The sequence below is a fragment of the Bombina bombina genome, chromosome 3, assembly GCF_027579735.1.
Source record: "Bombina bombina isolate aBomBom1 chromosome 3, aBomBom1.pri, whole genome shotgun sequence".
In the NCBI taxonomy this organism is placed as follows: Eukaryota; Metazoa; Chordata; class Amphibia; order Anura; family Bombinatoridae; genus Bombina; species Bombina bombina.
Window position 1 is genome coordinate 838430699 of NC_069501.1, and position 20633 is coordinate 838451331.

Below are 20633 nucleotides of genomic sequence, written 5' to 3' on the forward strand. Positions count from 1 at the left end.
GACAATCGGCACCATGCCGTACACCTGCATCACACAGAATGTTAGGGGGCTAAATTCCCCGACCAAAAGAAGTATGCTGCTGAGATCTTTACACAAGAGTAGAGCCCAGTTGGTCTTCCTCCAGGAGACTCACTGGCTCAGGGATATGGTAGTCCCCCTACGATCTAAACTGTTCCCTGTGGTGGAGACTTCAAGCTTCTCACAGAAATCGAGAGGGGTTGCTGTCCTTATACACAAGGATATAGCGTATGAACCTATTCATTTAGAAACAGACCAACAAGGAAGATATTTGATTCTCCTCTGTAAATTAGACGGAGTGATCTACACATTGGCGTCCTACTATGGACCGAACAAACAACACATTGCGACTTTGCGTAAGTTCCTACATAAAGTGGAAAGCTTATGGCAGGGTTCCCTTCTTCTTGCAGGGGACTTTAACTCTGTGTGGGACCCCCTCTTGGACAAAAAAAGGGCTGACTCTCATAAATGTGACAAGGCTGTGGCGGACTTATCGTACAAATTTAAAAATCTTATGTGTCAATTTAATTTATTTGTTGTGTGGCGAGCTCTCAATTCGACTTCACGAGACTATACATATTTCTCGTCGGTCCACCATTCTTATTCACGGATAGATTTTTTCTTCTGTGAACCGGGACTATTAGACTGCATTTCTAGATCATGGATTTCTCAATGCCCCTGGTCGGATCACGACCCCGTATATATCATTCTTAAATCTCCTTTAGAACTCCAGCGCATCCCAACTTGGCGTCTCTCCCCATCTGTTTTTTCGGACCCTAGTGTAGCAGCTGATATTTCTAGGGATATTTCTGAGTTCCTCCGAATTAACGATAATGGAGAAGTAGATGATTTCACCTTATGGGCATCATTAAAGGCATATGTGAGAGGGTCCTTTATGAAAATAGCAGCGGCACAAAAAAAAAACAGAGGTAAATCTCTGGCTCAATTAACACTATCCCTCCGCAATCTCACTATTGAACATAAAAAGGATCCCACACCGCGCCTGTATGAACAGTTGATAGCTGTTAAAACGAAAATAGTCCAATTAGAAACGGAACGGTCGACGACTAGGCTCCTTAGACTCAAAGAGGTTTTCTATTTTAAAGGCAATAAAGCGGATAGGCTCTTAGCTAACCGGTTACGCCAATGCACGGCGGCGGCTCGTATACATTCCCTAAAAGCAGGAGATAGAGTTGTAACCCATCCACGTGAGATAGGGGCGACTTTCGCAAATTACTATCTGTCTCTTTACAACCTATCGAAGGATAAACAGATCCCACCTCCTACCTTAGATAGTATAAATGACTTCTTATCCAAATTAGACCTCCCGGTGACGAATGACCTCCAAGCGGAGGCACTGTTGTCCCCTATCTCTGGTGTGGAAATTAAAAACGCCATTCTCTCCCTCAAAGCCCTCAAATCGCCTGGGCCGGACGGCTTCTCAGATCTTTTCTACAAGAAATTCCAAGCGCAGCTTATTCCACCTTTGTTACGTTTTTTCTCTAAGGCTAGCTCAAGTGGCACTTTCCCGACCGAGTTCTTGAAGGCCACGATTATTACATTACCTAAACAAGGGAAGGACCCTACGGAATGTTCCAGTTACCGTCCGATCTCATTGTTGAACTTGGATATCAAGTTGTACGCAAAAATTTTGGCTACACGTCTTAACTCCTTATTACCAGCTCTGGTCCATTGCGACCAGGTCGGTTTTGTCAAGGGTCGAGAGGGACCCGACAACACCAGGAGGCTATTGAATATATACTTTGCTGCTCAGGAATTGAACTTACCGTGTGTCACCCTGTCGTTGGATGCAGAAAAAGCCTTCGACAGGGTGAACTGGGATTATATGTTCGCAGTCCTGAGGAAGTTCGGCTTGCCAACTTCTTTTATAACCTCTATAGCGGCTCTGTATTCCAGCCCCTTGGCCACAGTTCAAGGTCTTGGGTTCTGCTCTGATTCCTTTGAAATCACAAATGGCACGAGACAAGGCTGTCCGCTGTCACCACTCATTTTTGCCCTCGTGATGGAACCACTAGCCGCTGCCATTCGGCTTCATCCCCATATACTAGGAGTGGACGTATATCATACTACCCAAACTACAGCCTTATTCGCCGATGACCTGACAATACTTCTTTCAGATCCTATCGGTTCCTTACCACACCTCTTTGCACTATTGGAGAGGTTTACTTCAATTAGCTATTACAAACTTAATGTCTCCAAAACGGAGGCTTATGCCATTCATGTCCCGATGGAGACGTTGAATAAGTTGAAGAAGATGTACAAATTTCGTTGGTCTACCTCACATATTAAGCACTTGGGTGTGTGTCTGTCCCATAGTATCCCTACTATTCTCTCACTAAATTTCTCCCCTCTACTGACTGAAATAGCTAAAGCCACGGAAACATGGAATGTTCCCTCCCTGTCGTGGTTAGGGCGCATAGCCGCATTTAAAATGAGCCTTTTGCCTAAGTTGACTTACCTTTTTCGATCTTTGCCTATCCCGATATCTGTCTCTAATCCGAAAATTTCAACAGGTGTGCAATAAATTTATTTGGCGACATAAAGTCCCCAGAATTGCAACTAGCACCCTACAACAGCCCATACTTTCAGGTGGGGCAGCTGCCCCCAATATTCTCTACTATCACGAAGCCGCCCGCCTATCGCATGTGACTCAGTGGGGCTCACCGACTTGTAGTCGATGGGCAGAGTTGGAACAAGCTTCCCTTCCACCGGGGGTTACCCTTGCAGACCTGATCTGGCTCCCGACACACACTAGGCCAACAATGGCTCTAGTAAACCCTATAGTAAAAGCCAATTTAAAATTTTGGGATAAGATTCATAACTTACCCACAATTGCGCCCCATCCGTCTCCATCTCACCCAATTAGAAGTCTCCTTCTTGCTTTACCGGACACCCACCCACTTCTTTGGGAGGACCTGGGTATTATTAGAATCTCAGACCTTTATGAAGGGACCCAGCTGCTTTCTTACCAGGCTTTCCTCCGAAAATACCATCCACCGCTCCCTCTCCACTTCGAGTTCTGGAGACTACGTAGTTTCCTTAAATCTTGGGGTTTTGACAAAGGCCCACTGCGTCCTAGAACCAGGTGGGAGTTGAAATGGGATCTTAAACACTTGTTTAAGAAATTACTCTCATCATCCTACCAAGACATACTACGTCCCCCAGTTTTTCTCAAATCCTTACCGATAAAGAGCTGGGAATCCTCCCTAAATGTAACTCACGAACCACAGGTGTGGCATTTGGCGACCCTACTAACTAGAAAAACGGTACCTTGTGTCACACTATATGAGTTGTTTCTTAAAGTACTTTTACAGTGGCATCTGACGCCGATCCGTTTATTTAAGATCTCGCACACAAATTCTCCGAAGTGTTGGAGAGGCTGTGATGCCCTGGGCACCCCCACCCACGTTTGGTGGTCCTGCCCGGTGATTATGCCATTGTGGCAAAAAGCAATTCACTACTGTAACACTAAAGGTATTCTCATACCATCTACACCCAGTATGGCCTTGTTTCACATCTTGCCTCCTAAGTTGCCTGCCCCACAGAAAAGTTTCTGTGTCTATTTATTCCTTGCAATTAAACTCTCTATTGCTAGGATGTGGCTACAGTTGACCTCCCCAAGTTGGGACCAAATTGTGGAGACCCTAAAATATCTCTTGTCAATGGAAGCCTATGTGTCTCATGTCCACAGTATTGAAGATCAACACGCCCTGATTTGGGAGTTTTGCCCGGATTAGCGCTTTTCAGGCTTAATAGCCTCTGTAACTCTTGTCTAAGTCAATACACTTTGGGACTCTGTCTCCCTGTGATTACATCCTCCTGGTCCTTTGGATTGTGATCCACTTCCCTCTACTTATATGCCTTTAAGATAATCATTTCATATCCCCTCTACCCCTCCCCCCCCCCATCCATCATCCAGCTTTCTCCCCTTCTCCCCCCCCCCCCTTTTTTTTTTTTTTTTTTTTTCTCTTTCCTTCTCTTTCTATCTCTTCTCTCTTACTGCTTCTAATATATCTTTCCTCTTCCCTCTCTCTCTTCTTCTTATTTCCTTCTGGAGATATCATCTGTTGTCGAGACCTAGATATAGGCTACCTTACAGAACGTTTGGCTTCGTTGTTTTAAATATATTACATGTAAGTTAGCTTTATAATGTTTGCTAATTATTTGTTATTTACTATCTAATGTTTGTCACATTGTCATAATTATATGGTTATACTGAATATTGAAGCCATCTTCTCATTACGCTGCAGGACATTATACTTTCTTAAGAACTTTACGAGCTCAATTTTCTTGTTATATGCTGTGGCCTACGCCTTATGAGTCTTACTGTCATGTATTAACTGCTGAAAATGGCTATTGTCTATGTATTCTTAATGATTGATGTTCTTAATTATGACTGTATTGTGAATGTTTCAATAAAGCATTTAAAACCAAAAAAAAAAAAAAAAAAAATGTTAAAGTTCATGACAGTACAATTAGAAAAAGACTAAACAAGTATTGTTTGTATGGAAAGGTTGCCAGGAGAAATCCTCTCTTCTCTAAAAAGAATATGACAGCATGAAACTGAACTAAGAATATTGCAACCACGTTGACGTATTCCCCCATAGAAGTCAATGGAGAGCAAACCCGATTGCATTTTCTCAAGTGCGCTAACTCAACGTAAAAATATGAATATTTCACATTCCAATGTTCTTCACATAAAAAAATATATTGTATTTATTCATAAATATATATATATATTTATATACTGTATATATATATATATATATATACTATAATTGCATTTGTAACACGTCTGTTGCTGTTGCCAGTTGCGCACGCATCCTCAAAGGAATGTTGACTGCGCGAGGCAGCCTAAAGAATGTTGACTGCACGTGCAGCCAAAAGAATCCACATGGTTTCAGCGCACCCTGCTATTTTCAGAATCCACCTGGATGCAGCGTAGGCAAACCGGAAGTCATAAAAAATAAAAACACACAACCGCCCGCACAAAATAACTAAAAGGCTCCTCTTCATGTGATCGTCCATCGCACTCTGAAGAGTGAATGCAAGGTACCTCATATTTATTGGGGTACCTTGCATTCATATTTACTGAAATTTTGAAATCAGCCAATAGGATGAGAGTTACTGAAATCTTATTGGCTGATTTGAACAGCCAATATGAATTTAGTAGCTCTAATCCTATTGGCTGATTTTAAAATTTCAGCCAATAGGAATGCAAGGTACCCCAAATTGATTGGGGTACCTTGCATTAAATCTTAAGTCTATGACAGACATCGGATGAAGAGGAGACTCCATGCCACTGAGGACCGCTGCCGCCAAGGAATGCCGCCTTTGAGAACTGCTGCTGAGGATCCAGGCATCGGGAACACAGCTCTGCACCACGCCTCCTTCACTCCGGATGAAGATAGAAGATGATAGATCCACCTGGAAGAAGACCTTCTCCGCCTTTAGGGGCAATGGGTGATTTAATTTTTTTTTAGTGTTAGGTTGTTTTATTTTGGAGGGTTTGGTGGGTGGTGGGTTCTTACTGTTACTCTTTTTTAGAGTTAAAAGAGCTGTTTAACTTTTTTTTTGGGGGTATTAGTTAAGGTTTAATTTTTTTTATTTTGGATAGCTTTGGTTTTTTTTTTCTGTAATTTTACTTTTTTCATGTTTTTGTAACTTTAGTTTGGTGGTTTGTATTTTTTAAACATAGACTGCCCTCTGGGCAGGCTTATCACCTAGTATATATATATATATATATATATATATTTTTTTTTATATAATATATATATATATATATATATTTATATATATATATATATATATATATATATATATATATATTTATATATATATATATATATATATATATATATATATATATATATATATATATATATATATATATATAATGGTGTTAATGGTATTAGCCCTCAGTTTACGCTGGGGTAAGGTTCCAGAAGGAATGGTTGTAAATCGAAACCGTTGTAAACTGAAACCCAGTTTATAATATAAGTCAATGGGAAGTGAGGGAGATAGGTTCCAGGCCCCTCTCAAAATTGTTATAAGTAACACCTAATACATTATTTTTAAAGCTTTGAAATGAAGACTTTAAATGCTAAACAGCATTATAAACCTAATAAAATAATCACACAACACAGAATATATAATTAAACTAAGTTAAATGAACAAAAACATTTGCTAAACAGCATTATAAACCTAATAAAATAATCACACAACACAGACTTCACTTGCATTTTCTGCAAACAGTTCTTTCTATGCATTCCAATCTGGACTGATTTATAGACAGGAAGATCTTGTTCCTTTGAAATCTGCTCGATAGCTCAGGTCTGGTTAAACTGATTAATTTCAGCTTGCTTGGCTTTGCTGCAACACAAGCGGACAGCTCCACCTACTGGCTATTTTAATAAATGCACTGCTTCTCAATGCTTTTCAATAGCAGTCACATGACTGGAAAAAAAGGTTGTTATTCTGAAACTGTGTAAATTGAACCGTTGTAAAACGAGGGTCATCTGTATATATATATATATATATATATATATATATATATATATATATATATATATATATATATATATAAAATGCAATAATGAGCACTCTCACCTTAATGGCAACTGCCAGGGTGCCAGCGGTTAAAAATATCAAGTAAGAGAAGGCACTTGCAGGTCTTTTCAAGTGTACTTTATTTCAAAAGTGTAATGTTTCGAGGGGGGGGGACTCCTCTGAGGAAGGGGAGTGTGTCCCCGAAACATCACGCTTTTGAAATAAAGTACACTTGAAAAGACCAGTGAATGCCTTCTCCTACTTGAGATATATATATATATATATATATATATATACACACACATGATTATATATAGGTATAGATAAAACTATATATATATATATATATATATATATATATATATATATATATATATATATATATATATATATATATATATATACTTAGAACATATTCCCCTTAGTAAAGAACATTGGGATGGGTAATATTTACAGCGAATGCATATTTAAAACTTTATGAAATGTGAATATTGCATAAATAAAATTTTACCTGTTTTTAGCTACTTAAATGCAAAATGATATTACTTATATATATATATATATATATATATATATGTACTGTGTATGTATGAATCTCTATGTTAAAGCTCTTTGATGCCCTTTTTTTTTTCTTAATACCTGAGACTTCATATCTTTGAGCCGTTATAACTTACAATATTTTTTTTAAATCATTTTTATTATGAGTGTAACTGTACTGTACAATGTATTTTTTGTTTTGTTACCACTCTTTAGTCGAGTGTAAAACTTAACCAGAGCTCTGAAGTCGCACTAAACCGATGAGTGTAAATCGCATTTATTTTCAACTTTTCTTCTTCTGTGCGCTAACAGCTGCAAAAAACATGATATCGTTTGTGCACAGCAGTTATCGTGCCACTCGTAATTTAGCCCATAAAAAGTTGAAAAGTCTGTCATTCTCTAGATTAAAAGCAAAATAAAAGAGTTCATTACAGCATTTGGCCAAATGGTGAGAGGCCCAGGACCATGTCAAGGTCTCTTCCTCCCTGGGTCCCTAACCTAGAGCCACAAAATGCATTCCTTCAACCAAACACACAGAGATTAAAACAAGAGTGACAAAGAACATTTTTAATTTCCCTAGACATATACAAAACACAGAAAATAGACTGCATTCTCAAACTAACAGGCTATACATCCATGACCCTGCAAAACTCACAGGGACCTTGACGTAGTCCTGGGCCTATTTCCATTTGGCCAAATGCTGTAACTAACTCTTCCATTTTGCTTTCAATCTAGCTGTGTGCTTGGGAGACAGTGCCAGACTCTATGTGTTGAGTGAATAATTTTGTTTTGTCACATACCAATATCTGGGACTTAAGCTCCCAAAATTAAATACTGATATTGAGATGGTTTTACCTTATATTTTTAAACCTTAATATCTTAAGCACAATTTTTTTCTCCAAAAAAAAAATCACCTTCTAAGCAATCAAATTATTTTGTGCATGTCAAAAGTGTTTTTGCAGTAGGTACAGAAAAGTCCTTTTTGATTTAAAGTTTTACTGAACATATTAAATATATTATAGAGTCAAATAAAGAAAAAAAAAAAAGAAAGAAAAAGAAAGAAAAGTTAGAAGTTACACTGTAGAGTATGATGATTACAATCTAATATATTGCATAGTTTTCAAAATCCATCAATTTCTTATATTTCTAAACTGTTCATGTTTCTCCAAATTATTATCACTGGCATTGACATGTGGTCACAATAACATATTTTATTAATAATTTTGCATAGTTGGGAAAAGCTGGAACATTTTCTTTCCAACTTTTAATAAACCAAATTATTAAATAAAACCAGCAAGCTTTCTAACAGCTCTCATCCTATTGGCTGATTTGAATTTGAAAAATCAAATCAGCCAATAGGAATAGAAGGTACACCATTTTGAAATGGCTACCTTGCATTCAACTTCAGTGTACAGTGGTGACCATATGAGGAGGACGCTCCGCGCAGGATGGGATCCACTTCCAGGATATCTCCGCTCTGCGCTTCCGGGATGAAGATAGAAGACATCCCCGAGATGGATGAAGGTGTCTCCGCCTGGATGAAGACTTTTCGCCGCCTGGATGAAGATGGGTGACTGGACTTCAGTAACCTTGAGTAGATATTCTGGGGTTAGTGTTAGGTTTTTTTTTTAGCTTTTTGGGTGCGTTTTTTATTTTAGATTTGGGATGGGCACTTGGAAAAGAGGAAATGCCCTTTAAAAGGCAGTGAATAAGAGCTGATTGCCCTTTTAAGGGCAATGCCCATACAAATGCCCCTTTAGGTGCAATGGGTAGTTTAGGATTTTTTAGAGTTAGTTTTTTTTATTTTGTGGTGTTGGTTGGGTGGTGGGTTTTCTTTTGGGGAGACTTTGTATTTTTTTTACAGGTAAAAGAGCTGTTTAACTTAGGGCAATGCCCTACAAATGTCCCTTTTAAGGTCTATTTTTAGTTTATTGTAGTTTAGAGGGTAATTTTTATTTGGGGGGGGGGTATTTTTATAGGGCTATTAGATTAGGTGTAATTGTTTTCATTTTTGATAATTTCATTTATTATTTTTTGTAAGCAAAGGCCTAGATTTAGAGTTTGGCGGTAGCCGTGAAAACCAGCGTTAGAGGCTCCTAACGCTGGTTTTAGGCTACCGCCGGTATTTGGAGTCAGTCAGGAAAGGGTCTAACGCTCTCTTTTCAGCCGCGACTTTTCCATACCGCAGATCCCCTTACGTAAATTGCGTATCCTATCTTTTTAATGGGATCTTTCTAACTCCGGTATTTGGAGTCGTGTCTGAAGTGAGAGTTAGAAATCTAACGACAAAACTCCAGCCGCAGAAAAAAGTCAGTAGTTAAGAGCTTTCTGGGCTAACGCCGGTTCATAAAGCTCCTAACTACTGTACTCTAAAGTGCACTAACACCCATAAACTACCTATGTACCCCTAAACCGAGGTCCCCCCACATCGCCGCCACTCTATTAAATTTTTTTAACCTCTAATCTGCCGACCGCACACCGCCGCCACCTACATTATCCCTATGTACCCCTAATCTGCTGCCCCTACCACCGCCGACCCCTATATTATATTTATTAACCCCTAACCTGCCCCCCACAACGTCGCCGCCAGCTACCTAAAATAATTAACCCCTAATCTGCCGACCGCCACCTACGTTATACTTATGTACCCCTAATCTGCTGCCCCTAACACCGCCGACCTCTATATTATATTTATTAACCCCTAATCTGCCCCCCTCAACGTTGCCTCCACCTGCCTACACTTATTAACCCCTAATCTGCCGAGCGGACCGCACCGCTACTATAATAAAGTTATTAACCCCCTAATCCCGCCTCAACTCCCGCCTCAATAACCCTATAATAAATAGTATTAACCCCTAATCTGCCCTCCCTAACATCGCCGACACCTAACTTCAATTATTAACCCCTAATCTGCCGACTGGAGCTCACCGCTATTCTAATAAATGTATTAACCCCTAAAGCTAAGTCTAACCCTAACACTAACACCCCCCTAAATTAAATATAATTTAAATCTAACGAAATTAATTAACTCTTATTAAATAAATTATTCTTATTTAAAGCTAAATACTTACCTGTAAAATAAATCCTAATATAGCTACAATATAAATTATAATTATATTATAGCTATTTTAGGATTAATATTTATTTTACAGGCAACTTTGTAATTATTTAACCAGGTACAATAGCTATTAAATAGTTAAGAACTATTTAAGAGCTAAAATAGTTAAAATAATTACAAATTTACCTGTAAAATAAATCCTAACCTAAGTTACTATTAAACCTAACACTACACTATCAATAAATTAATTAAATAAATACCTACAATTACCTATAATTAAACCTAACACTACACTGTCAATAAATGAATTAAATACAATATCTACAAATAAATACAATTAAATAAACTAACTAAAGTACAAAAATAAAAAAAGAACTATGTTACAAAAATAAAAATTATTTACAAACATTAGAAAAATATTACAACAATTTTAAACTAATTACACCTACTCTAAGCCCCCTAATAAAATAACAAAGCCCCCCAAAATAAAAAAATGCCCTACCCTATTCTAAATTACAAAAGTCCAAAGCTCTTTTACCTTACCAGCCCTGAACAGGGCCCTTTGCGGGGCATGCCCCAAGAAATTCGGCTCTTTTGCCTGTAAAAAAACACATACATTACCCCCCCCCCCAACATTACAACCCACTACCCACATACCCCTAATCTAACCCAAACCCCCCTAAATAACACTAAGCCCCTGAAGATCTTCCTACCTTGTCTTCACCTCGCGGGTATCACACCGATCGGTCCTGGCTCCAAATCTTCATCCAACCCAAGCGGGGGCTAGACATCCATCATCTGATGGCTGAAGAAGTCCGGAAGAGGGTCCAAAGTCTTCATCTTATCCGGGAAGAAGAGTAGATCCGGACCGGCAACCATCTTCTTCCAAGCGGCATCTTCTATCTTCATCCGATGAGGACCGGCTCCATCGTGAAGACCTCCAGCGCAGACCCATCTTCTTCCGACGACGTCCAACTGAAGAATGACGGTTCCTTTAAGGGACGTCATCCAAGATGGCGTCCCTCGAATTCCGATTGGCTGATTGGATTCTATCCAGCCAATCGGAATTAAGGTAGGAATATTCTGATTGGCTGATGGAATCAGCCAATCAGAATCAAGTTCAATCCGATTGGCTGATCCGATCAGCCAATCAGATTGAGATCGCATTCTATTGGCTGTTCCGATCAGCCAATAGAATGCGAGCTCAATCTGATTGGCTGATCGGATCTGCCAATCGGATTGAACTTGATTCTGATTGGCTGATTCCATCAGCCAATCAAAATATTGCTACCTTAATTCCGATTGGCTGATAGAATCCTATCAGCCAATCAGAATTTGAGGGACCCCCATCTTGGATGACGTCCCTTAAAGTAGCCTTCATTCGTCGGTAGTCTGTCGGGCCAGCAGGATGTTCCGCGTCGGAGGTCTGCAAGATGGATCCGGAAGAAAGAAGATGGAAGATGCCATGATAGAAGACTTCAGCGGATCATGGACCTCTTCAGCTCCCGCTTGGATGAAGACTTCAGCCGGATCATGTACATCTTCAGCCCCCCGCTTGGGCTTGGATCAAGACATCGGAGGAGCTCTTCTGGATCGATCGGTGACCTGGTATGGTGAAGATAAGGTAGGAAGATCTTCAGGAGCTTAGTGTTAGGTTTATTTAAGGGGGGGTTTGGGTTAGATTAGGGGTATGTGGGTGGTGGGTTGTAATGTTGGGGGGGTATTGTATGTGTTTTTTTTTACAGGAAAAAAAGCTGAATTCTTTGGGCATGCCCCGCAAAGGGCCCTGTTCAGGGCTGGTAAGGTAAAAGAGCTTTGAACTTTAGTAATTTATAATAGGGTAGGGCATTTTTTTATTTTGGGGGGCTTTGTTATTTTATTAGGGGGCTTAGAGTAGGTGTAATTAGTTTAAAATGGTTGTAATATTTTTCTGATGTTTGTAAATATTTTTTTATTTTTTGTAACTTAGTTCTTTTTTATTTTTTTGTACTTTAGTTAGTTTATTTAATTGTATTTATTTGTAGATATTGTATTTAATTCATTATTGATAGTGTAGTGTTAGGTTTAATTGTAGGTAATTGTAGGTATTTTATTTAATTAATTTATTGATAGTGTAGTGTTAGGTTTAATTGTAGGTAATTGTAGGTATTTTATTTTAATTAATTTATTGATAGTGTAGTGTTAGGTTTAATAGTAACTTAGGTTAGGATTTATTTTTACAGGTAAATTTGTAATTATTTTAACTATTTTAGCTATTAAATAGTTCTTAACTATTTAATAGCTATTGTACCTGGTTAAAATAATTACAAAGTTACCTGTAAAATAAATATTAATCCTAAAATAGCTACAATATAATTATAATTTATATTGTAGCTATATTAGGATTTATTTTACAGGTAAGTATTTAGCTTTAAATCTAACCCAAACCCCCCTTAAATAAACCTAACACTAAGCCCCTGAAGATCTTCCTACCTTATCTTCACCTCGCCGGGTATCACATCGATCGGTCCTGGCTCCAAAATCTTCATCCAACCCAAGCGGGGGCTAGACATCCATCATCTGACGGCTGAAGAAGTCCAGAAGAGGGTCCAAAGTCTTCATCTTATCCGGGAATTAGAGTAGATCCGGACTGGCAACCATCTTCTTCCAAGCGGCATCTTCTATCTTCATCCGATGAGGACCGGCTCCATCGTGAAGACCTCCAGCGCGGACCCATCTTCTTCCGACGACGTCCAACTGAAGAATGACGGTTCCTTTAAGGGACGTCATCCAAGATGGCGTCCCTCGAATTCCGATTGGCTGATAGGATTCTATCAGCCAATCGGAAATTAAGGTAGGAATATTCTGATTGGCTGATGGAATCAGCCAATCAGAATCAAGTTCAATCCGATTGGCTGATCCGATCAGCCAATCAGATTGAGCTCGCATTCTATTGGCTGTTCCGATCAGCCAATAGAATGCGAGCTCAATCTGATTGGCTGATCGGATCGGCCAATCGGATTGAACTTGATTCTGATTGGCTGATTCCATCAGCCAATCAAAATATTCCTACCTTAATTCCGATTGGCTGATAGAATCCTATCAGCCAATCGGAATTCGAGGGACGCCATCTTGGATGACGTCCCTTAAAGGAGCCTTCATTCGTCGGTAGTCCGTCGGGCCAGCAGGATGTTCCGCGTCGGAGGTCTGCAAGATGGATCCGGAAGAAAGAAGATGGAAGATGCCGTTGATAGAAGACTTCAGCCGGATCATGGACCTCTTCAGCTCCCGCTTGGATGAAGACTTTAGCCGGATCATGTACATCTTAAGCCCCCCGCTTGGGCTTGGATCAAGACATCGGAGGAGCTCTTCTGGATCGATCGGTGAACCTGGTATGGTGAATATAAGGTAGGAAGATCTTCAGGGGCTTAGTGTTAGGTTTATTTAAGGGGGGTTTGGGTTAGATTAGGGGTATGTGGGTGGTGGGTTGTAATGTTGGGGGGGGTATTGTATGTGTTTTTTTTACAGGAAAAAGAGCTGAATTCTTTGGGGCATGCCCCACAAAGGGCCCTGTTCAGGGCTGGTAAGGTAAAAGAGCTTTGAACTTTAGTATTTTAGAATAGGCTAGGGCATTTTTTTTATTTTGGGGGCCTTTGTTATTTTATTAGGGGGCTTAGAGTAGGTGTAATTAGTTTAAAATGGTTGTAATATTTTTCTGATGTTTGTAAATATTTTTTTTTATTTTTTGTAACTTAGTTCTTTTTTATTTTTTTGTACTTTAGTTAGTTTATTTACTTGTATTTATTTGTAGATATTGTATTTAATTCATTTATTGATAGTGTAGTGTTAGGTTTAATTGTAGGTAATTGTAGGTATTTTATTTAATTAATGTATTGATAGTGTAGTGTTAGGTTTAATTGTAGGTAATTGTAGGTATTTTATTTAATTAATTTATTGATAGTGTAGTGTTAGGTTTAATAGTAACTTAGGTTAGGATTTATTTTACAGGTAAATTTGTAATTATTTTAACTATTTTAGCTATTAAATAGTTCTTAACTATTTAATAGCTATTGTACCTGGTTAAAATAATTACAATAAAATAAATATTAATCATAAAATAGCTACAATATAATTATAATTTATATTGTAGCTATATTAGGATTTATTTTACAGGTAAGTATTTAGCTTTAAATAGGAATAATTTATTTAATAAGAGTTAATTAATTTTGTTAGATTTAAATTATATTTAACTTAGGTGGGTGTTAGTGTTAGGGTTAGACTTAGCTTTAGGGGTTAATACATTTATTAAAATAGCGGTGTGCTCCAGTCGGCAGATTAGGGGTTAATGTTTGAAGTTAGGTGTCGGCGATGTTAGGGAGGGCATATTAGGGGTTAATACTATTTATTATAGGGTTAGTCAGGCGGATTAGGGGTTAATAACTTTATTATAATAGCGGTGTGGTCCGCTCGGCAGATTAGGGTTAATAAGTGTAGGCAGGTGGAGGCGAAGTTTTGGGGGGCAGATTAGGGGTTAATAAATATAATATAGGGGTCGGCGGTGTTAGGGACAGCAGATTAGGGGTACATAGGGATAATGTAAGTAGCGGCGGTTTACGGAGCGGCAGATTAGGGGTTAATAATAATATGCAGGGGTCAGCGATAGCGGGGGGGCGGCAGAATAGGGGTTAATAAGTGTAAGGTTAGGGGTGTTTAGACTCGGGGTACATGTTAGAGTGTTAGGTGCAGACGTAGGAAGTGTTTCCCCATAGCAAACAATGGGGCTGCGTTAGGAGCTGAACGCGGCTTTTTTTGCAGGTGTTAGGTTTTTTTTCAGCTCAAACAGCCCCATTGTTTCCTATGGGGGAATCGTGCTCGTGCACGATTCTGAAGCTGGCCGCGTCCGTAAGCAACTCTGGTATCGAGAGTTGAAGTTGCGTTAAATATGCTCTATGCTCCTTTTTTGTGGACTCTCAATACAGAGTTATTTTAAAGATGCGGCCAGAAAAAAGCCAGCGTTACCGACAAAACTTTAAATCTAGCCATTAGTGTTTTTTATTTTTCTTGATTTAGTGTTTATGATTTTGTAATTTAGATTTTTAATTTTTTTTGTAGTGTTAGGTTTTTTAAAATTGTAATTTAGAATTTTATGTTAGGCTAATTTATAGTTTAATGTTAGGTTTATTTTTATTTCACAGGTAAGGTTTTATTTTTTTAATGATTGCTATATTGTAATTTTAATTTAAAGTAAGGTGGTGTTAGGTTTAGGGGTTAATAGTTTATTTTAGTGTTTTGCAAATGTGGGGGGGGGGTGGTGGTTTAGGGCTTAACAGGTTTATTTAGTGGCAGCGATGTGGGAGGCTGGATGTTTAGGGGTTGATAGGTTTATTTAGTGGCAGCAATGTGGGAGGCCAGAGGTTTAGGGGTTAAAATATTTATTTAGTAGTGGTGATGTTGAGGGCTGGAGGTTTAGGGGTTAATAAGTTAACTCTTCCTCCCTGGGTCCCTAACCTACAGCCACACAATGTATTCCTTCAACCAAACACACAGAGATTAAAACAAGAGTGACATAGAACATTTGTAATTTCCCTAGACATATACAGGGAGTGCAGAATTATTAGGCAAATGAGTATTTTGACCACATCATCCTCTTTATGCATGTTGTCTTACTCCAAGCTGTATAGGCTTGAAAGCCTACTACCAATTAAGCATATTAGGTGATGTGCATCTCTGTAATGAGAAGGGGTGTGGTCTAATGACATCATGACCCTATATCAGGTGTGCATAATTATTAGGCAACTTCCTTTCCTTTGGCAAAATGGGTCAAAAGAAGGACTTGACAGGCTCAGAAAAGTCAAAAATAGTGAGATATCTTGCAGAGGGATGCAGCACTCTTAAAATTGCAAAGCTTCTGAAGCGTGATCATCGAAAAATCAAGCGTTTCATTCAAAATAGTCAACAGGGTCGCAAGAAGCGTGTGGAAAAACCAAGGCGCAAAATAACTGCCCATGAACTGAGAAAAGTCAAGCGTGCAGCTGCCAAGATGCCACTTGCCACCAGTTTGGCCATATTTCAGAGCTGCAACATCACTGGAGTGCCCAAAAGCACAAGATGTGCAATACTCAGAGACATGACCAAGGTAAGAAAGGCTGAAAGACGACCACCACTGAACAAGACACACAAGCTGAAACGTCAAGACTGGGCCAAGAATATCTCAAGACTGATTTTTCTAAAGGTTTTATGGACTGATGAAATGAGAGTGAGTCTTGATGGGCCAGATGGATGGGCCCGTGGCTGGATTGGTAAAAGGCAGAGAGCTCCAGTCCGACTCAGACGCCAGCAAGGTGGAGGTGGAGTACTGGTTTGGGCTGGTATCATCAAAGATGAGCTTGTGGGGCCTTTTCGGTTGAGGATGGAGTCAAGCTCAACTCCCAGTCCTACTGCCAGTTTCTGGAAGACACCTTCTTCAAGCAGTGGTACAGGCAAGAAGTCTGCATCCTTCAAGAAAAACATGATTTTCATGCAGGACAATGCTCCATCACACGCGTCCAAGTACTCCACAGCGTGGCTGGCAAGAAAGGGTATAAAAGAAGAAAATCTAATGACATGGCCTCCTTGTTCACCTGATCTGAACCCTATTGAGAACCTGTGGTCCATCATCAAATGTGAGATTTACAAGGAGGGAAAACAGTACACCTCTCTGAACAGTGTCTGGGAGGCTGTGGTTGCTGCTGCACGCAATGTTAATGGTGAACAGATCAAAACACTGACATAATCCATGGATGGCAGGCTTTTGAGTGTCCTTGCAAAGAAAGGTGGTTATAGTGGTCACTGATTTCACTGATTTGTTTTTGGGTTTTTTTTTGAATGTCAGAAATGTATATTTGTGAATGTTGAGATGTTATATTGGTTTCACTGGTAAAAATAAATAATTGAAATGGGTATATATTTGTTTTTTGTTAAGTTGCCTAATAATTATGCACAGTAATAGTCACCTGCACACACAGATATCCCCCTAAAATAGCTATAACTAAAAACAAACTAAAAACTACTTCCAAAACTATTCAGCTTTGATATTAATGAGTTTTTTGGGTTCATTGAGAACATGGTTGTTGTTCAATAATAAAATTAATCCTCAAAAATACAACTTGCCTAATAATTCTGCACTCCCTGTACAAAACTCAGAAATAGATTGCACTCTCAAACTAAACAGGTTACACATCCCATGACCCTGCAAAACTCACAGGGACCTTGACGTAGTCCTGGGCCTATATCCATTTGACCAAATGCTGTAACTAACTCTTCCATTTTGCTTTCAATCTAGCTGTGTGCTTAGGAGAGAGTGCCAGACTTTCTGTGTGTTGAGTGAATAATTTTGTTTTGTCATTTTCTCTATGAACTTTGAACTTAGGCTTGTTTGGAGTTAACTGCCTGAGTCTGTCTTTGAGTGCTGGTGAGCACCCAGGGCTGCAAATTTTTCCGGGTCATGGAGTGCAGTCCATTTTTGTACAGCTACAGCACCACACATACCAATATCTGGGACTTAAGCTCCCAAAATTAAATACTGCTATTGAGATGGTTTTACCTTATATTTTTTAAACCTTAATGTCTTAACCACAATTTTTTCTCCAAACAAATCACCTTCTAAACAATCAAATTATTTTGTGCATGTCAAAAGTGTTTTTTGCAGTAGTTACAGAAATTGTCATTTTTTATTTTAAAGTTTTATCAAACATAATAAATATATTATAGAGTCAAAGAAAGGAAAAAAGAAAGAAAAAGAAAGAAAAGTTAGAAGTTACACTGCAGAGTATGATGATTACAATCAAATACATTGCATATTTTTAAAAATCCAACAATTCCTTATATTTCTAAACTGTTCACGTTTATCCAAATTATTATCACTGGCTTTGACATGTGGTCACAGTAACATATTTTATTAATAATTTTGCATAGTTGAGAAAAGATGGAACATTTTCTTTCCAACTTTTAACAAACCAAATTATTAAATAAAACCAGCAAGCTTTCTAACAAGGAGCAATTTAATGACGGTAAAATAATATTTGGCATGAAATTCTGCTGAGGTGTAGTTAAGAGATCAAGAACATATGTAAATCTGTGAAGCAAAAAGAAAGCCAAAGATCATTAGCTAAAAAAGGGATGGCCAACTGATGAGCCATGGGCCAAATGCTTTTCCTCTGTTCAAATCAACCATTAGGATTTCAGTAGCTCTCATCCTATTGGCTGTTTTGAACAGCCAATAGGATTTCAGAAGCTCTCATCCTATTGGCTTATTTGAATTTGAAAAATCAAATCAGCCAATAGGAATAGAAGGTATGCCATTTTGAAATGGCTACCTTGCATTCAACTTCAGTGTATGGTGGTGACCATATGAGGAGGACGCTCTGTGCAGGATGGGATCCACTTCCAGGATAGCTCTGCTCCGCGCCACCTGGATGAAGATAGATGACGTTCCCGAGATGGATGAAGGTGTCGCCGCCTGGATGAAGATGGATGTCCGGGCTTCAGGAACCATGAGTAGATATTCTGGGGTTAGTGTTAGTTTTTTTTTTAGTTTTTTTGGGTGGATTTTTTATTTTAGATTAGGGATGGGGACTTGGAAAATGCCCTTTTAAGGGCAGTGAAAAAGAGCTGAATGCCCTTTTAAGGGCAATGCCCATATAAATGCCCCTTTAGGTGCAATGGGTAGTTTAGGATTTTTTAGAGTTAGGTTTTTTTATTTTTGGGGGTTGGTTTGGTGGTGGGTTTTACTGTTGGGGGGACTTTGTATTTTTTTACAGGTAAAAGAGCTGTTTAACTTAGGGCAATGCGATACACATGGCCCTTTTAAGGTCTATTGGTAGTTTATTGTAGGTTAGGGGATATTTTTATTTTGGGTGAGCTTTTTATTTTTATAGGGCTGTTAGATTAGGTGCAATTGTTTTTATTTTTAATCATTTTGTTTATTATTTTTTTATAAGCTTAGTGTTTTTTATTTTTCATAATTTAGTGTTTATTATTTTTTGTAATTTTAGATTTTTAATTTTTTTGTAGTGTTAGTTTTTTTTAAAATTTGTAATTTAAGATTTTATGTTAGGTTAATTTATAGTTTAATGTTAGGTTTATTTTTATTTCACAGGTAAGTTTTTATTTTTTTAAAGATATCTATATTGTAATTTTAATTTAAAGGTGGTGTTAGGTTTAGGGGTTAATAGTTTATTTTAGTGTTTTGCGATGTGGGGGGCTGGCGGTTTAGGGGTTAATAGGTTTATTTAGTGGCGCAATGTGGGAGGCTGGATGTTTAGGGGTTAATAGGTTTATTTAGTGGCGGCGATGTGGGAGGCCGGAGGTTTAGGGGTTAAAATATTTATTTAGTAGTGGTGATGTTGGGGGCCGGAGATTTAGGGCTTAATAAGTTTATTTAGTAGCAGCGATATGGGAGGCCAAAGGTTTAGGGGTCATTCATTTTATTTAGTGGCGATGATGTCGGGGAGCGGCAGATTAGGGGTTAATAGCTTTTATTAGTGTTGGCGATGTCAGGAACGGTAGATTAGGGGTTAATATCTTTATTTAGGTGTCGGCAATGTCAGGGGCAGTGGATTAGGGGTAGCCACTTTTGCTGCAATAATCCCCTTACTACATTGTTATCATGGGTATCCAAATTTAGGATGTTCTAATAAAAACTAGATGGTCTCATTTGTGCCAGAGTAGAAATCAAATCAAACTTTTTTGCAAGATGCTCACCTTTGAAGGCTTGAGACTATCTCCGCTCTGTAGTGTGGGGATTGCCAAAAACAACTTTTGATCAGCAATCTCCCTGCAATCTAGCACATCAAACCAGTTAAATTAGGAAAGACATTTTTGGAGGCAAAAAATAAATGACTATTTTTTACAAAGTAAAGAATAACATTAAAATAACTGACTGTGAAAATTGTAGTTAAAAAAAAATCACTGTTTCTTTAAGCACAGTATCGATAATTTATTATTTATGAAACATACTTTTAAAGTATATACTTTTTTATTTAAAAATTGTTTATTTTGGCATTATTACATAATGTTCAATATGTTTTCACTTTAAATTTTAATATACTGAATTAGTTTGAAAGTACTCATAAAACAGGTTAGGCGATTCTGCTATTTTACAAGAAAACTATACAATGAGGTTTTTAATAACATTTTCAGGACATCAATATAAACGTCCCATTATAAATACTTAAATATGTTTATTTAAAAAAGAAAAAAAATTAAAAAAAAACCCACAAAGAAATGTGCTTAATCAAATATAAAAAATTGATGTTGTGTTCATTAAAATATTATGGCTAGATTTGGCCAAAATTGTGACTTTAAGGGTGCACCCTTTAATTTTACTCATATTACAAGTTGTGATTAAATGTGATTGTGCCGTTACGATCACAATTTGTGCTTTGGTTAACCTAAAAATGTGCACAAAATCACAAAAAAACAACATAATCTT